Source organism: Meles meles, chromosome 6, assembly GCF_922984935.1.
Source record: "Meles meles chromosome 6, mMelMel3.1 paternal haplotype, whole genome shotgun sequence".
NCBI lineage: Eukaryota > Metazoa > Chordata > Mammalia > Carnivora > Mustelidae > Meles > Meles meles.
The window spans coordinates 130,870,638-130,887,212 of record NC_060071.1 but is presented as its reverse complement, the minus strand read 5'-3'; the positions used below and the strand labels follow the sequence as shown (position 1 = coordinate 130,887,212).

General features: G+C 34.6%; 1 protein-coding gene across 5 annotated transcripts in view; it reads right to left on the bottom strand.

The window, feature by feature from the left end:
* Positions 1–16,575, bottom strand: part of CEP128 (centrosomal protein 128) — a 412,817-nt gene that overhangs the window by 337,704 nt on the left and 58,538 nt on the right. The gene's annotated exons all lie outside the window — the stretch shown is intronic.

Here is a 16,575-nt window from a genome sequence, read left to right as displayed (position 1 = left end):
TGATTGGAATTAGACCACATGAGCTATAAAGCTAAAAGTTTATATTTATGGATATTAAAAATTTTAAATAGCTTTAAGAACAATTGTCATATTTCAAATCAAGAAAAAACATTATTAAGTACTTAATATGTATACTTAATACTGTAATAAGAAACATATTTGAGATTTTTTTAAAAGAAATCTGGTGTCTATTTCCAAAATTATCTTTTGAAAACCTAAATCACAACTCTAAAACCATCAAATATCAATAGAATAATACATATTTTGAAAAGGAATATATATGCATATTGCAGCAGGATTTTATTGCTAAGAACTAATACTACTCACTTAAATTAACATAGATTTTATTTCTGTCAAGCTCTGTGAATTTCTAAATTTTGTTTTTTCCTAAATCAAGTTAGAGATTCCTCCCACATGAGAACTAGCTAAAGTCATGGAAAATTTTAGCCTTTAAGTTCATCCAGTTGGGGATTATCTGTGCCAACAAAAACCAAACCAAACAAAACAAAACAAAAAAAGTTTCTTTTCAAGGCAGAAAACAATGCATTCATATTCTAAATCCCTGAACCAATATCTAACTCAAAAATAGTTAGATTTTACTCAAATTATTCAAAGAAATTTATTTTCAGCCATAACCAAGGAACAAAAATTCTATGCAAACTACCACAAAAAAAAAAAAAAAAATTAGTAAGTTAAAGTAGAATTGCATGATAAAGGCCAAAGAGAATCCAAATGTGATCATTACCATTATAACACCATACAGATTTTTTGGGCTATCAAAGGGAGAAATTCTAAAAACCTGCTGTCAGTTGAATTATGTATATTTTCCAGATGGAAGTGGTAAGCATATTGTGTGTGGAGTCACAAGATACAACCATTCCTGTTTTTCAAAAGGCAGAGTAATATCAAGTATCATGTAGTTAAGTAAGATTTATCAGTAGTTTAAGTACATTGGTATTACTTCTGATGGCAGTTGTAATCCTTAATGATGTTCTTTAAAGATACCTGAGGTTTTGAAGCATAAAACTGAAAGTTTCTCCTTGAGAATGGCTCAGATGTCTATTTTTTTTTCTTTTTTGTCTTATGATAAGGTGTTAGTTTTTTTCAGGAATCCAAAGAGCTTTTATAGAAACCATTCTGATAGGATAGAGGGTCACTTAGTACTGACCTATTTTCCCCAATGAAGAGTAACTTACTGTTTCTACTATGTCCATATCTATGGAGTCTGTGACTGGCTGGGGACCCTTTGCCAACAAAGCCAACCAAGGTCATGGGTTCAATCACCATGAGAGCCAATTCCCTTTGCTCTGTTCCATGGACATAGTCTTTACCCTAAACCTTAGCCAAAGGCCACACGGAAGACTAACGAGGCCAGAGACCCTGGATGAATCAGCAAGATCTACCAGGACTATAAAAATAACTCAAAAGTAAAAGCCCTATTGACTACTGTCAGAATTTCATTCTTTAAATGTTATTAAATTTGCCAATCTGCAAAACAAAACCTTAATTACTGCCTACAAAGTTGGTTTGCTAAAAAGACATTCAGGTCTTTTGCCTTCTTTAATTCAAAAGCAACAATGGTAATGAGTATTATTCCCTAAAATGCCACTGCTTTTACTGGAACAGACTTTATTTTTATGCAATCTTTTACTTAAGAAAAATCTTGCAAGTAAAGTTAAATGTGAGCCCAACAAGTGCACTTTCCAGGATTTCCTTCAAAATCAAAAAGCAAAGGCTCTTAGTGGAGGGTCTGTTTTTATCTGAGTAGTTTCCTCTTTGAAAAAGGACACTCAGAGTTTTATTAGAAACCCCAGAGTAATATGATACTCATTTGACTTTCTAAATACAGGACCACTGAGTTAGAACTGTTGACAAACAGAAGATCATAGGTAATTACAAAAATTTTATTTAAAATTTCTCAAGTTTAAAAAGAGTAAGTAAAATAAAATTTCTCAAGTTTTATATGTATTTGAGTAGAATGCCTTTAAATATACAACACCTTTCACTGTTTGGAGTTAGAGGATGTTATTTTATGCCTTTGGATTTTTTTTTTCACTATTTTCTAATCAAAATAAAACGTACCAAGTCAATGAATAAGTCTTCTGGAGCAGAGTGGTCTTTGTTTACACAACATTACTATGCACTCAGTAGTTGCCCAATAAATATTAATTGATAATGATGGAAAAGGGCTTTATAAACAGATGGTCTAGGATAAATTCAATGGAAATGTAGATAGAAACATTACACTCTTCAAGAAAAACACAAAGTAGAAATTAAACAAGTCCCGCACTCAGAAAATCTCAGGCTATTGTCAGGCAGCTGTTCAGTCAACAAGAGCACAGACATTTTTCATCATCATCATAGCATTAGCTGCATTAAATGTCTATTTGCATATGGTGCTGCACAAAGGGACTCACACAGATTCATGCTAGCCTTATTTGTTATAGTTTACAATGATAATATTAGCAAAAACAAGTACACACAGCAAAATAAATGTGCTTAAACAATACTTTAAGATCTAGTCATATATGGTATGAACAAAAAATGTGTCAAGACTTAAATGCAACTCACAGCAGCAGTAAGAGTATTTATTCCTAATAACAACTATTTCCAAACAGATTCTGAAGTGCTTTACAAGAACATCTACACACATGCTTCAAGAATAGGTGAAATAAAGAAAGGAGTCAGAAGCCACAATGGCCATTTTGGAGAAAATAAGAAAGGACTGTTCAAGAACCTAGAGAGCAAATATTAGTGAGGAAAAAAGTAGGACAAAAAATCATATAAGGACTAACTTCAGTGAGGTACGAACAAAGGAGCTACAAGCAAACTGATCAACCCAGGAAGATAGCTTGAAAAATACACCTTATTCAAAAACATTTGAATAATAAAAAATATGTTACATACATTGGAAGATTTTGGAGAAAGGTCGTTGAAATGGAAAGGTGAAAGGGGATAAAAAGTACACTGCAAACACTTAATAATTAATATCCTTAGGTAATATTTTCTTAATAAAGTAAAAAGCCAAAGAAGAGATGACGTATTACGCAGAAATGAGATTTTAAGAATCTCAGGACAGGGGCGTCTGGGTGGCTCAGTGGTTTAGGTCTCTGCCTTCGGCTCGGGTCATGATCTCAGGGTCCTCGGATGGAGCCCTGCATCGGGCTCTCTGCTCAGTGGGGAGCCTGTTTCTCCCTCTCTCTCTGCCTGCCTCTCTGCCTACTTGTGACCTCTCTCTCTCTCTGTCAAATAAATAAATAAAATATTTAAAAAAAAAAAAAGAATCTCAGGACAACTGACATCTACACATCATCTCATAAAACTGCAACCCTCAAAGGAGCCCAAAAACCTTCCCTAGCATGCTAACGCTTGGCATTTTACTTCTCTTACAATGTAGGAGACAGTTCTAGATTTTCAACTTTTGTTTTGTCAATATTAAACAGCAGGCTCCTGAAATATATGATCTGGAATATTCTAAATCCAGCCAGCTATTACTATCAATATTTCCCAATAAAAGAAAGGGAACATGGCTTGTGGAAACTGTCTATATGATATGCATGAACCACGTGGGAAGTTTGCTCCGTGAACGGAAATTCAGGTACTGAGTGAGTACAAGGTTGAAAGAGACAACATATAAGATCTCTTCCAGCTTCTCTTTTACAAGGAATTTTGGGGAAGAAATATTTTCCACAGAAAAAAATACTAAAAGGATTTTGGTGTCATCTGAAATGATCAAAGCCTAATAAAACAGACTTACTGGTTAAATCAGCAGGGGTGGGGTACAGGAGGCAAGGAGGTAAATTAAGAAAAAGACTAAGGAAGAAGATGGGAGAACATGAAAGGTCTTGGACCTGCGCATTTCAAGCTGTGCCAAATCGTGTTCAATCGGCTTTGAAAGACAAATCCCATAATAGACAATCATTCTTCTCCATCTATTTCCTTTTTATCAGCATGGTAACATTAATGGTTCTTTCACAACCTTACAGAAAAATGTTTAACTTTAGCCTTGCAAAAAAATAAGTAATCCATAGGTAATAAACATAAAAGAGAGATGAAAATAATTAACATGGTATAAAATAGTAAGAGAACAATACTGTAAATCAAAACTATAGTGAGTCAGAATTTAAATATCTATTTCGGCCATCGATTGGTAAAGTGCTTCTCATGCAGCAATAAGCAATGGGATAGGATCACATTCATTAAAAGAAATGACCAAAATGATTTGAAAACACAAACTCTCAGCAAAAATGCCACTTCTTCTACCCAAATTTCCCCAAATAGTCAAGAAGAGATAACTATTTTCCCTCTGGGCTGCTGTAAAGCCTATTTCAATACTGAAATAACACCCTTAGTGAATTACAGAGATTGTTAACATTTCTTTCTCAGGTAAACTGGGAGTCTCTCAAAGTCAAGACCATGTTTTAAGTACCATTAAATCTCCAGTCCCCAGCACATTACATGCCAAACACTAAGTACACGAAAGTATAGGCTGCATATTTTACTATGTGTAGTTCTGACTACATAGTAGACAATATCTATTCATCCTTTCCTCCAAGAAACACTTCTTGGGTCCCTATTCCATGCCTGCCATAGCTCCAGGTACTGTAGATACAGCAGTGAGCAATGTGCCTGCCTGAATTCTGGTCAGGGGGCAGACGGATGACCGGTAATGAAAAGTGCCAATAAAAAAGTAAAAATTAAAAAAGAGTATGAGGCAGTGTGAAGGACGCAAGAGTGAAGAAAGGGTTTATCAAGGATAGTTAATAAGGCCTTGCTGAAGAAGGGCTCTAAAAGCCCTACTGAAAGATCTGAAAGACTTGAGGGTAAACAGCAAAGCAACTGTTTCCAGAGTTGAAAATTCCTGGCTCTGGAAATGGAAAGTGTAAATGTCCAAAAGCAGGAGGGTGCCCAACATGTCTGTGGAAAAGCAAGAAGGCAAGTCTAGTTGGCCTAGAGTGGACAAGAAGAATGACAGAGAATTAAGGGAGTGGGTACACAGGAACCATAAGTGAGGAGGCTTGTAGGCTGAGGACTTTACATTTTATTCTGAATATGATAAAGAAACCACTGAAGGGTACTGAAGAATGATGTGGCACTATCTGATTCTGTGGGGAAAAGACTGTAGGAGGGTAAGAATGGGAGCAAGGGGGCTGACTACTGCACTAGCCCAAGCAGGAGAAAATAGAGACAAGAGGATAGATGAGAATAGTAGCGATAGAAGGAGTGAGGAGTGATCAATTCAGAAAACATTTTTTTTTTAAAGATTTTATTTATTTATTTGATAGATAGAGATCACAATTAGGCAGAGAGAGAGCAGGAAGCAGGCTCGATCCCAGGACCCTGGGACCATGACCTGAGCCGAAAGCAGAGGCTTTAACCCACTGAGCCAACCAGGCGCCCCTCAGAAAACATTTCTTAAATATTGCTGATGCAGTGCCTGGACAGATTAGTTGGTTAAGCACCCAAATCTTAATTTTGTCTCAGATTATGATGTCAAAGTCATGGGATCAGGCCCCGTATCCACTTAGCATGGAGTCTACTTGCCCTACTTCCCCTGCTCTTCCTCCTTGCTCTCTATCTTTCTCTCTCTCCATCTAAAGTGAATAAATAAAACCTTTAAAAATAAATAGAACTGACAGAATTTAATGATGGATAGGACGTGAAGGATGAGAGAAATGGTAAAGGCGAGAACATAAAGGAACCACATAAAATTTTTTAAATATAAAGTTGACATTGTTTTTGTCATCAAGATGAGTATCCATCCTTTTAGAAGAAATAAATCATAGGAGCTACTTACTAGGCTGAACCACACAAAAAGAGATAATTTAGCACCTTCTATACAAGTTCCCAGGTCAGGAGGGGAAAGAACAGGAAATGGAGCTTCAGCAACCCAAGTCTGCCCAGGTTTGATTCTCATCCAAGTCTGATATTGGCTAACAGTGCTTCAGGATCTCAATCCCAGATGAAAAATAGGAAACTGAACAACTTTTTCTCCTTGCCAAATAAGCCCATGGAATGATGACGTAAGGTTACACATGTAAATAGTGTTCTAACTTGACTGTAAGTGATGTTAGAAAAGCCTAAGCAACTTCTCATTTCTTGAGTAATAAGTAATACCACAGCTTCAGTATTAAAAAAAAAAAAGAGAGAGAGAGAGAGATCTAGGGTACTAAATACAAATGTAAATCAACCAGAAATGCAAGGAATCATACAGCTACAAAAAACACTTTGTATCAGGTGAAAGAGACACAAATAAGACCACACAAAGGGAAATCAACATAGAATGCCAGTGAAAAATGACTGTTCCAGGGTTGGGTGGACAACAAGGTACAAAGGCAGTGATGATTAAGGAAAAGAAAATGATAACTGGAAAAAGTTTGCGTCTATATAAAATAAAAATGGGACATTCCTGCATAGATTAGATACATGAACCACGGACAAGGGCATGGGAATACATGATTCCAGTGACAGAAACTCTCTTATCAAATTATAGTCTCTAACTGTTTAACTATATGTAAAAAGATTTTTTCCACAGAGGGAGGAGAGAGGGAAGGAGGAAGAACTGTAACCCTAAATACGAAGAATGAAAGAAACTCCAACAAAAAGGCATAAAAATGACAGCTTTAGTGTTAAATATAACAGATGTCTTATTACATAGTACTCAGTGTGTCATATTTTATTTTTCAACTGTAGAAAGCAACACTGTTTCAAATTTAAATTTCCAAATAGCAATAGTTAGATAATTATATTCTTTTTCAGTTGCAATGCTTGTGCCAAGTACACTTTCAGGGAGGCCTAATAGTTGAGATATATATATGTTATCATCATTTTCCAAGATAGTTTAGCGACTTTAATGAAGGATGCCTGCTGGGTCACAATTGATGGTTCAACACTGACGACTAGTGGCCAAAAATATGTAGTAATTCCCTATTTCTAAGTACTCTCCTAAGACTTTTATCTAATTTTGAAACACGTAGTATAAATTTTGAAACATATTAAAAGAATTTTCAAACATTCTGAAAATCACAAAGGAAAAACCTGTATCTCTTACATCTTTTCTGTCCATTATTTGCTATGTCTCCAAATCAAACTCAATCAGCCTTTGATATTGACCCATGATGGGAACAACACCATAAGGTGTTGGTTCATTCACATCCTCACAGTTGAATTAACAATTTCAGAAATCCATAATTAATATTTTAAAGAGATATTACTTTCAGAATTCATGTATCTGAGCAGTTCTAGTCTAATTTTTTTTTCTAACTTCGTCTGTTAGACACAAAGAAATCAGAAATTTAGCTGTCCTAAATTCCCAAAATAATGTGAAAAACAGTAAAGTACCATATCAAAATACTCTTTCTAAAAAGTTAAAATTTAATTTGGTTGCCTTAATTCTTGAAGAATGCTTATAGGATTTCAGTTAAATCATTTAAACTGCTACCTATTCAACGTCAAAGAGGTTAAAATTTGTTAACATTCACTTTCTTTGCAGGAATAAGAGCAGTAGGATAATACAACACAGACAAATCTTTGAGAGAGAAAAAAAAGTTTGTTTTTTTTAACCAAGAGTGTAACACTCAACCAAATGGTCACTTACATGTGAAAATAATGGGAATTTCTTCAACAACTATTAACAGACTCTCTGCAGTGGGGTAAACACTGAATTACATGCGCCAGAAAACAGGTGAGATGGACAAAGTTCCTGCCAACAGCATTCCCATTTTGGTGGGAAAGACATACAATAACATAAACAAATATACAGTTATAGGTGGTGTTAAGTGCTATGAAAAGATAAAGTAATATAATATGATAGAAAACAATGGATAGAAAAGAGCTATTTTTTTTTTTTTTTTAAATTTTTTATTTATTTGTCAGAGAGAAAGAGAGAGAGAGAGAGCACACAGGCAGGCAGAGGTGGAGAGAGAAGCAGGCTCCCTGCCGAGCAAGGAGACCATGCGGGACTCGATCCCAGGACCCCGGGATCATGACCCGAGCCGAAGGCAGCGGCCTAACCCACTGAGCCACCCAGGCGTCCCAAAGAGCTATTTTTTTTTAGTTGTTTTTATTTATTTTGGTGGGGAGGGGCAGAGGGAGAAAATTTCAAGCAGACTCCCTGCTGAGCACAGAACTCCTCTCAGGCCTTGATCTCAGGACTTTGAGATAATGACCTGGGCTAAAATCAAGAGTCTAGTTTTTTTAGTTTGGCTCAACCAAATGAGCCACCCAGGCTTTCCAGAAAAGAGCTATTTTAGAAAAGGGAGGGGCAGGGCAGTTCTCTCTGAAGAGGTGGCAACAATTAAACCCGAAGGATGAGAAAGATGTAAGTTTGCTGAGGGTCTGAAGAAAAGTGTTCATATGAGACACGAGAGGAAATCACTGTGCTTAGAGCACAGATTTCTTAGAACAATTTGTAGTTATAGATGCAATTTTTAAATTTGAGAATAACCATTTAAAAAATAGAAATATAATCAAAGTCAGAAGTATAAAAATGAATATATAACACATTTCAATCCAGTAGAAAACAAAAAAAATGGGGGGGGGGACAAAAAAAGCAAAGATGTTAAAAGAAAACAAATAAAAGGATAAAAACATTTCCAAATGCATCAATAATTTTAAGAAAAAGTGACTAAACCAGCCACTAAAAGTCATAATTTATCAAATGAGATTTTTAAAGTCCAGCTGTAAGGTGTTTATAAGAAAAAGAAACATAAAAATATAAGTTATAAAGCAAGGATTAAAATATAGCAGAAAAATCATATGCCAAGACAGTAACTCAAAAGAATGCTAACATCAAGAGGAAAACTACAGATTAAAAAATAATTGACCAAGAAGTAATTAATTCATATCCATGAAACAGCCACAAAACAGAACAAAACTAAAAATAAAAAAACTAGTAAAAAAATAAAATCACTGAGAGAAATTAACAATCCTCATTATACTGGCAGGCTCTAGACGGACATATTTAATAGAACACAAAAGAACAGAACAAAATTTACTAATTTGACTTACTAAATTATAGGAGTGTGCATGTATGTGTGTCATATGCTAAACTGAAAATGTGTTAAATTTTTTACTCATAATATCTACCAAAAAAACTGATCATGGTACCAGGTGTCAAAATGGAAGTGTCAACAAGTTTCAAAGGAATTAAAAATTAATAATAAAAAGAGTTAAGTAAGAATACACACATTTGGATTTTTCAAAAGGCATTCCTAAGTAAGTCTTAAGTTTCAGAGAAAATCATAAAGGAAACTATAAAAGATTTAGAAATAAACCACCATAAAAGAATAGCATATCAAAATATATGGTAATTTAGTGATAAATTCACAGTAATTGTTAAAAGCAGAAAAATCAGCTAATGTTTCAACTTGTAAATCTAAAAACTGAAACAGAGTAATCCTAAAAACAAAAAAGGAAGAAAAAATACAGTTAAAAACAGAAGTTGATGGACTAATAAAGCTAGTCAAAATAAAAACTAATAATCACATGTTTAGCAAAACTAGTAAAGAAAAAGGAATAGCTAATATTAGCAAGAAAGTATACAGCTTCAAAGCAAGATTTAAAAATAATAAATCAGGGCTATGATTGCTTTTAAAATTAACTTCAAAATACAGGCAAAATGGATAACAAAGTATCATCTATTACCAAACTGACTTAAAAATAAAAAGCTATACAAACCAAAACAAACAAACAAAAAAAAAAAAAGAAAAAAACTGAAAACCTCAGCCACTAAAAGGATAACAGGAACAAATGGTTTTATAGGTGAGTTTTAATAAACAATCAAGAAATAGACAATCCCTCTCTTAAACAGAGCTAGAAAGAAAAAGAATCTACCTGATTCATTTTATGAGGTTAATGTTACCTTGCTTCCAAAACCAAAAAGAGCAGTACAAAGAAAATTATAAGCCCTCAATCATTAATAGAAATATAAATGTCCTAAGAAAACACTAGCAAATTAACTCAGCAATGTATAAAAAATAATATATTATAACCAAAAAAATGCTGGGAGGGGTCAATATCGATTAATAAAGTCAACCATATTTCAATATCAAAAAAGAAATATAGCAAGCACCAAGAGTATTTGATAAATTCTACAACACATTGTGATTTTTTTAAAAGAAACAAACACAACTTTTCGAAATCTAGGAATAGAAGGCAATGTTCTTAATCTGGTAGAGAACAGCATTGAAGAAATCAGGAGCAAACACATGCAACAAGATTAACACTTTAGAAGCATCCCTATAAAAACAGGAATAAAGCAAGAATTCTTGCTCTTTATTTCTAGTCGACATTGCACTTAAGTTTCTAGCCAATGCAATAAAGCAATGACAAAGAATTATAAAGTTAGAGACTAAACTGCCTTTCATTTCATATATGATTATCTACACAGTATATAGTACATGATAGTAATAAATGAAAGCTGCTAACAAATTATAAAATAAGATCACTAAGCAAAATTGTTGCATACAAGAGCCATGTATAAAACCAATTACACTCCTATATACTACAATTAACCATTCAGAGATGTAATAAAAAAAAAGATTCCATTCACAATAGAAAGATACTTAGGAATAAGTCCAACGAAAGATGAATAAGACCTTTATATATAATTATAAAGCATTATTGAAGAACATTAGAAAACACCTCTCTTCAAATTAATCTATGTAGTCAGTATAATTACAATTAAAATGCCAGCAGGATTTTTCAAGGAACATGACAAGAGATTTTCATTATCATTTACCAAAATATAATGAAAGCTATAATAATGGAGATAAAATGATAACAGTTCAGGGGTAGACAAACAGATCAATAGAAAAGCATATAGAACCAGAGAGATACCATGGGAAACTAGATATATAACAGAAGTGGCATTTAAATCAGAGGGGAAAGAACAAATTATTCAAAAATGATGCTGAGGCAACTCATTAGTCATGTAAAAAATAACAGATTCCTTCCTCGTGCCACTGAAAAAGTAAAATTCCTGAGGGAAAACACAGTAATCTAATATTTTCAAATGAGCAAGTGATAAACAAGCTATCTGCACAGGCACAAATGCAAACTGCCAAAAAAATATGTGAAAGATATTCAAATTCACTAATAGAGAAATGCAAATAAACATAAAAATGAGTTAACACTTGATACCCATGAGCCTGGCAAAAATTAAAGAGAATGTAGGGAAAAGGGCCATTTTCAACCATTTTACTAACAGAAATGTAAAAGGCTAGAACCTTTTGGAAAAAAATAATCTGATAGCCTCTATTATAATAAAAATTCATCTCTGGTAATAAAAGATTTAGTTAGAACCACATCAGCTAGTTCAAGGAATTTCCAGAAAATACTGGTGAGAGAAAAAAGCAAAAAGCAGAATTGTGTGTGTGTGTGTGTGTGTGTGTGTAAAATGTGATCTCATTTTATTAAAATGAAACATACAAAAAAAGTCCTATATATGCAAAGGCATATATGATCCATATAATCTGTCTAGGATAATTAAGAGTAATGATTAAGGAAAATAAAAAGGGATCGATCTACCAGGTTGTTCACACTGGTTCCTTTTTCTTAGGGAATGGGGTTAATGGTTGATGATCAGAGAATACATAAGAGATGGGGGGGGCAGGAGGAGGTGGGGGGAATGAGCCAAGCAAATAAAACAAAAGCTGCATTAAAAAGAGAATGTATGGGGCGCCTGGGTGGCTCAGTGGTTTAAGCCGCTGCCTTCGGCTCAGGTCATGATCTCAGGGTCCTGGGATCGAGTCCCGCATCGGGCTCTCTGCTCGGCAGGGAGCCTGCTTCCCTCTCACTCTCTCTGCCTGCCTCTCTGCCTACTTGTATCTCTCTCTGCCAAATAAATAAATAAAATCTTTAAAAAAAAAAAAAGAGAGAATGTATGAGCATTTATGATATGATCACATTTAGTTATACATTTAAATTATGTATGAATAAATTATGTATGAATAAATACTTAAAAGAATTATGTAAGAAATAAAAGTAAAACAGTGGATCGAAACAATGTATGAATATGGTCACTACTTAATGCATTTGACAAATATTTATTAAGTACTACTATGTGAAATGCTAAAAATGCAAAATGTTCAAGAAGAATACAATTAAATATCAAGAAATAGTAATTCGTAATAACCTGGGACAAAAAAAACTCATGTTAAATAGATCACTAGAGGGGCGCCTGGATGGCTCAGTGGGTTAAAGCCTCTGCCTTCAGCTCAGCTCATGGTCTCAGCCCCACATCAGGCTTTCTGCTCAATGGGGAGCCTGCTTGCCCCCGCCCCCCGCCTGCCTCTCTGCCTACTTGCGATCTCTGTCTGTCAAATAAATAAAATCTTTAAAAAAAAAAAAAGATCACTAGAAACAGAACGGTGAGGAGAAAAAAAGCCATCATTGCAAAAGGAGGAAGCTAGTCGATGGGATTAGAGCTTATTAAAAGAATAAAAACCAGGACTTAAATTAAGGCTCAGACTTAACCAACACATAGAGCTCCACCCCATAAAGAATAAACAATAGAGGAAGAGTTCTAGAATTTTCCCTAGCTACACACATTTTCCTACAGAATGGCACATGTGCAGTAGTCCTGTTGTGATACTCTACTTTCAGGCCGTTGGTAGTCTGAGGGTCCTTGCATGTCCCCCCAACTCTGCTACTCAGTGCTTACTACGTCCCACCTGGTCACCCAAGCCTCAAAAAGACCAGATTCTAGAGCTCATGTCCCAAGGAGTGGGAAAATAATGTGCATTTTCTGGGCCTCCATCATGCTTTCCACGGAGCTTGTACTTTAAACTCCCATTGAATTGTATAGTCTAATGGTCTTTCTCAAAGCCCTGGGAGGCTATTGGGCTGATCAATGTCAGAGTGATTTAAGGGGCATTTATATAAAAGGCATCAAGTAACATCAGTGGGGAAGGGGATAATTGTACTATGAAATAAATATGTGAAAATATCAGGGCATTGACTATGGAAACAGAAGGGTAACGTGCCAAGCAAAAGTTATACAATTTAGCCTTGGAAAGATAAGTGAAGTCCAAAATCTACCAGCCTCAGAAAGGTCTCCTGGTCAATCCAAGCCAAGCAGGGGAGTCTCTAAATGAAGGGGTTAATGAGGACACCTTAGAACATATGCCTGACTAGATTCTACTCTGAATTGACACAGAGGTCTCAAGGGAAATGCTAAAGCTATTAAGAGGACATTAGGAATACATTCTTGGCTTCCTCAGAAGCTTCTCCCTTAATGAGTTCAAACTAAATACATTTATAAACTGTACCCAAGGTTTTTCTTAGGTGAAGTATCCATATTACTCAGCATCTCTGGAGCCACAATGACATTTCTGGGAAGGAACAAATAGCATTACTTCATTGGGCTTTTCACAATTGGTACAGATGCCAAAAGATGAAGAAAAATAGTGGGAAAAAAATCTATCGCTTTAACTTTTCTGTACAAGGCTTTAACAATATCGATGAGGCTCACATAATCTGGTTTCTCACAGATGTACAGACTGAAAACCACTGAGCTGAGTGCCCATCTTACACCTACCAATCCCCTACTAATCTTCACCATCTTCAATTAAGATTCCATTCTTCAACTTTCCCTACACTTCTCCCTGAAGTGTACACCTACAACCTTGAGGCACCCGATTCACCCTAAATCACTGGCAAGCATGGCATATTACTGGTGGGAGTAAGTGGGAGAACTAGCACTTTAATATTCTATGAAATGTTCTGAAAAGCATATACAAATATACACCCAGCATTTATTTCATGTACTTCATTTTAAGTAATTCAAATGAAGACAAAATATTCAATTTAGTATGAGGGCCAGTTGGAGATCCTTACCAAGTTAAGAAAATCTGACATTCATGTGACATCAGTAGCACATGACTAGTAAATTGACCAGATTACAGAGTGTCTACAGCCTTCCTGCTTAGACCAAGAGAGGGGAAAAAACACACATCAGCTCATTAAAGACTGAACAATTCCTTAAGACCACTAAATAGGAAGAGAAGAGTGGCTGTTCCTCAACCAATTTCTAATGATTAATACTGTATTTTTCATTAAATGGGAACAGATAAAGCTCCAAGGACCTAAGGACCTCATTAGATCACTAAAAGGAAGCAAGTTTTAGCCAAAAGTACACATTGCCTCCCCATAATATGACATTATACCTAGAAATCGCTGATATCCTGGAATTTTTAATGAATACTTCTAATCTCTTAACAATTTTTAAATGTCCTAATTTTCACTAACATTGAATTATACCTTTAAGGGAGGCAGAAGAGCACAGTGGCTGAAAGTCCAGATCTCCTTACTCATCTATAAATTCATTTTTCTCACCATAGCCAGAAACAAAATATATCAATTACTATCATCATACAGTATAGATGTTTACAAAAGTATTTTTTAATATTGAAAAGAAAGCAAAGTGTTTCCTCTCCTTAAACATGACCTTTCCAGATCAGCCTAAGCCACTTAACTTGGGAGAAGGAAAACATATCAGCCTAAATTAATCCTTTCCAGCTTCCACTGCACTGTTTAATCCAAAAACCACCTTTTAAAAGCATATGGGTCACCACTTATACTAAAGTGACAAAATATGAAATTAAACATTTTTTATCAATAGTGATCCTCTACTGTATTGTCAGAGATGGAATTCTAAATCGCAGCTCAAGCTTTTAGTCAAACTGACAATTACAATGCAAATATTCAGGCTCTGGTTTCTCAAGAACAGGGATGGGAAGCAATCTTCCTCTCCCTCTTTGTAATTTTATGCATTCTGCAAAGAAAGAAGAAAATAAGTATGGAAAATTTCTCTAATTTTCTCTTGCAAGAAAGAACAATTGTCTATTCTTATGCTCACCAGATGCAATTTACTTTGAGAACAAATGTATAAAAATCAAGGTTTAAAAAAGAAGGCTACCCACATGCTGTATCTAATTATTCAACAAAGTATCCTCTTCAAAGTAATTACCAACTAACAAGGGTATGCCTCCTTTTGTGAAATAGAGGAAAATGGAATTTTAGAAAACAAAAGTAGATTTTCTATTGTTTACATTATAATTTCAGGGTTGCCATTTTTGTACCTAGTTTTCAATTGGCAGTATCTCCTAATAATTAAAAAAAAAATTTTTTAAAGATTTTATTTATTTATTTGACAGACAGAGATCACAGTAGACAGAGAGAGAGGAGGAAGCAGGCTCCCCGCTGAGCAGAGAGCCCGATGTGGGGCTCGATCCCAGGACCCTGAGATTACGACCCGAGCGGTAGGCAGAGGCTTTAACCAACTGATCCACCCAGGTGCGCCTTAAAAAAAATTTTTTTAATCCTCCAATTTATAAGGGTCAATGATCTTCAAGCACATATATGTGCATTTATAGAACACCACTTTTAGAGAAAATCATTTTGTAAAAGAAAAAGAAATCCTTTTTAAAATCTTTTGTTTTGTCTCAATTTTTTATACTTTATGTATAGATCTAAGCCACATTTAAAGGAAATTCAACAAATCAATTTTCTATAATGATAGTAATAAAACATAACCAACATAATACAATGAAATTTACAAATCTACACCATTAATTAAAGGAAAAAGCAAAGCCTTTCCTCACAGTATGAATCCAATTAATAAATGCAGAAAAAGTGATAGAATGTGTTAAAAAAAAAAACACCATTTAGCATCACTTATAGTAATAACTGTTCCATGAAAGAATATTAATAAACGTTAAAATCTATGGATGAAAATACGATAAGCTATTTTCAAGTTTCAAAGAATTTCCACATAGAATAAATACTTAAAAAGGCATATTATTAAGATTTACAGTGGAGAAATTTGGCAGACAACACCTTAACCAAATATTCAGTTTTCACCAGTAATGGGACAAATGGACATTTATATGCCTTCTAATAAGATACCCTGGGAAGAATGTAACACCAATTCTCTGTGTTTCCTGCCAAAAGTCCATCATCTGTATCTGAATTTGGTCATGAGACAGCATCAACAAACCAAAATGCAAGACTTCTACAAATAACTGGCCAGTACTCTGCAAAGCTGTCAAGGTCATAAATGACAAAAAATTAAAAAACTGAAAAAACTGTTCCAGATCAAAGGAGACTAAAGAGACACAATGGTCAAATGCAGTATGTGATCCTGTATTATAGCCTGGACCAGAAAAGGATGTTAGTGGCTAAATGTGAATGAAAACTATAGATTATATCATAGTATTAATCCAGTATTAAATTCCTATGATTATGGAAGAGAATGTACACACCATATTATTTAGGTAGAAGTATTTACATCACGTCTGCAACTAGCTAAAAAAATTACATATATGTAATATATAATAACTTATACATTAGTATTATTATTATAACATACATATAAAATGTGAATATTGGAGCGATCTATAGGGTATAGGGTATACAGAAATCCTTTGTTCTAATTTTTCAACTTCCTCCTAAGTCTGAAATTTCAAAATAAAAAAGGTACCTAAAAAGTAAGCGATCTCAGTTTTGGAATGGTATGACCATAGTCTAGCCCAGGGGTTGGCAAACTTTCTATAAAAGGGCCAGAAAGTCAAT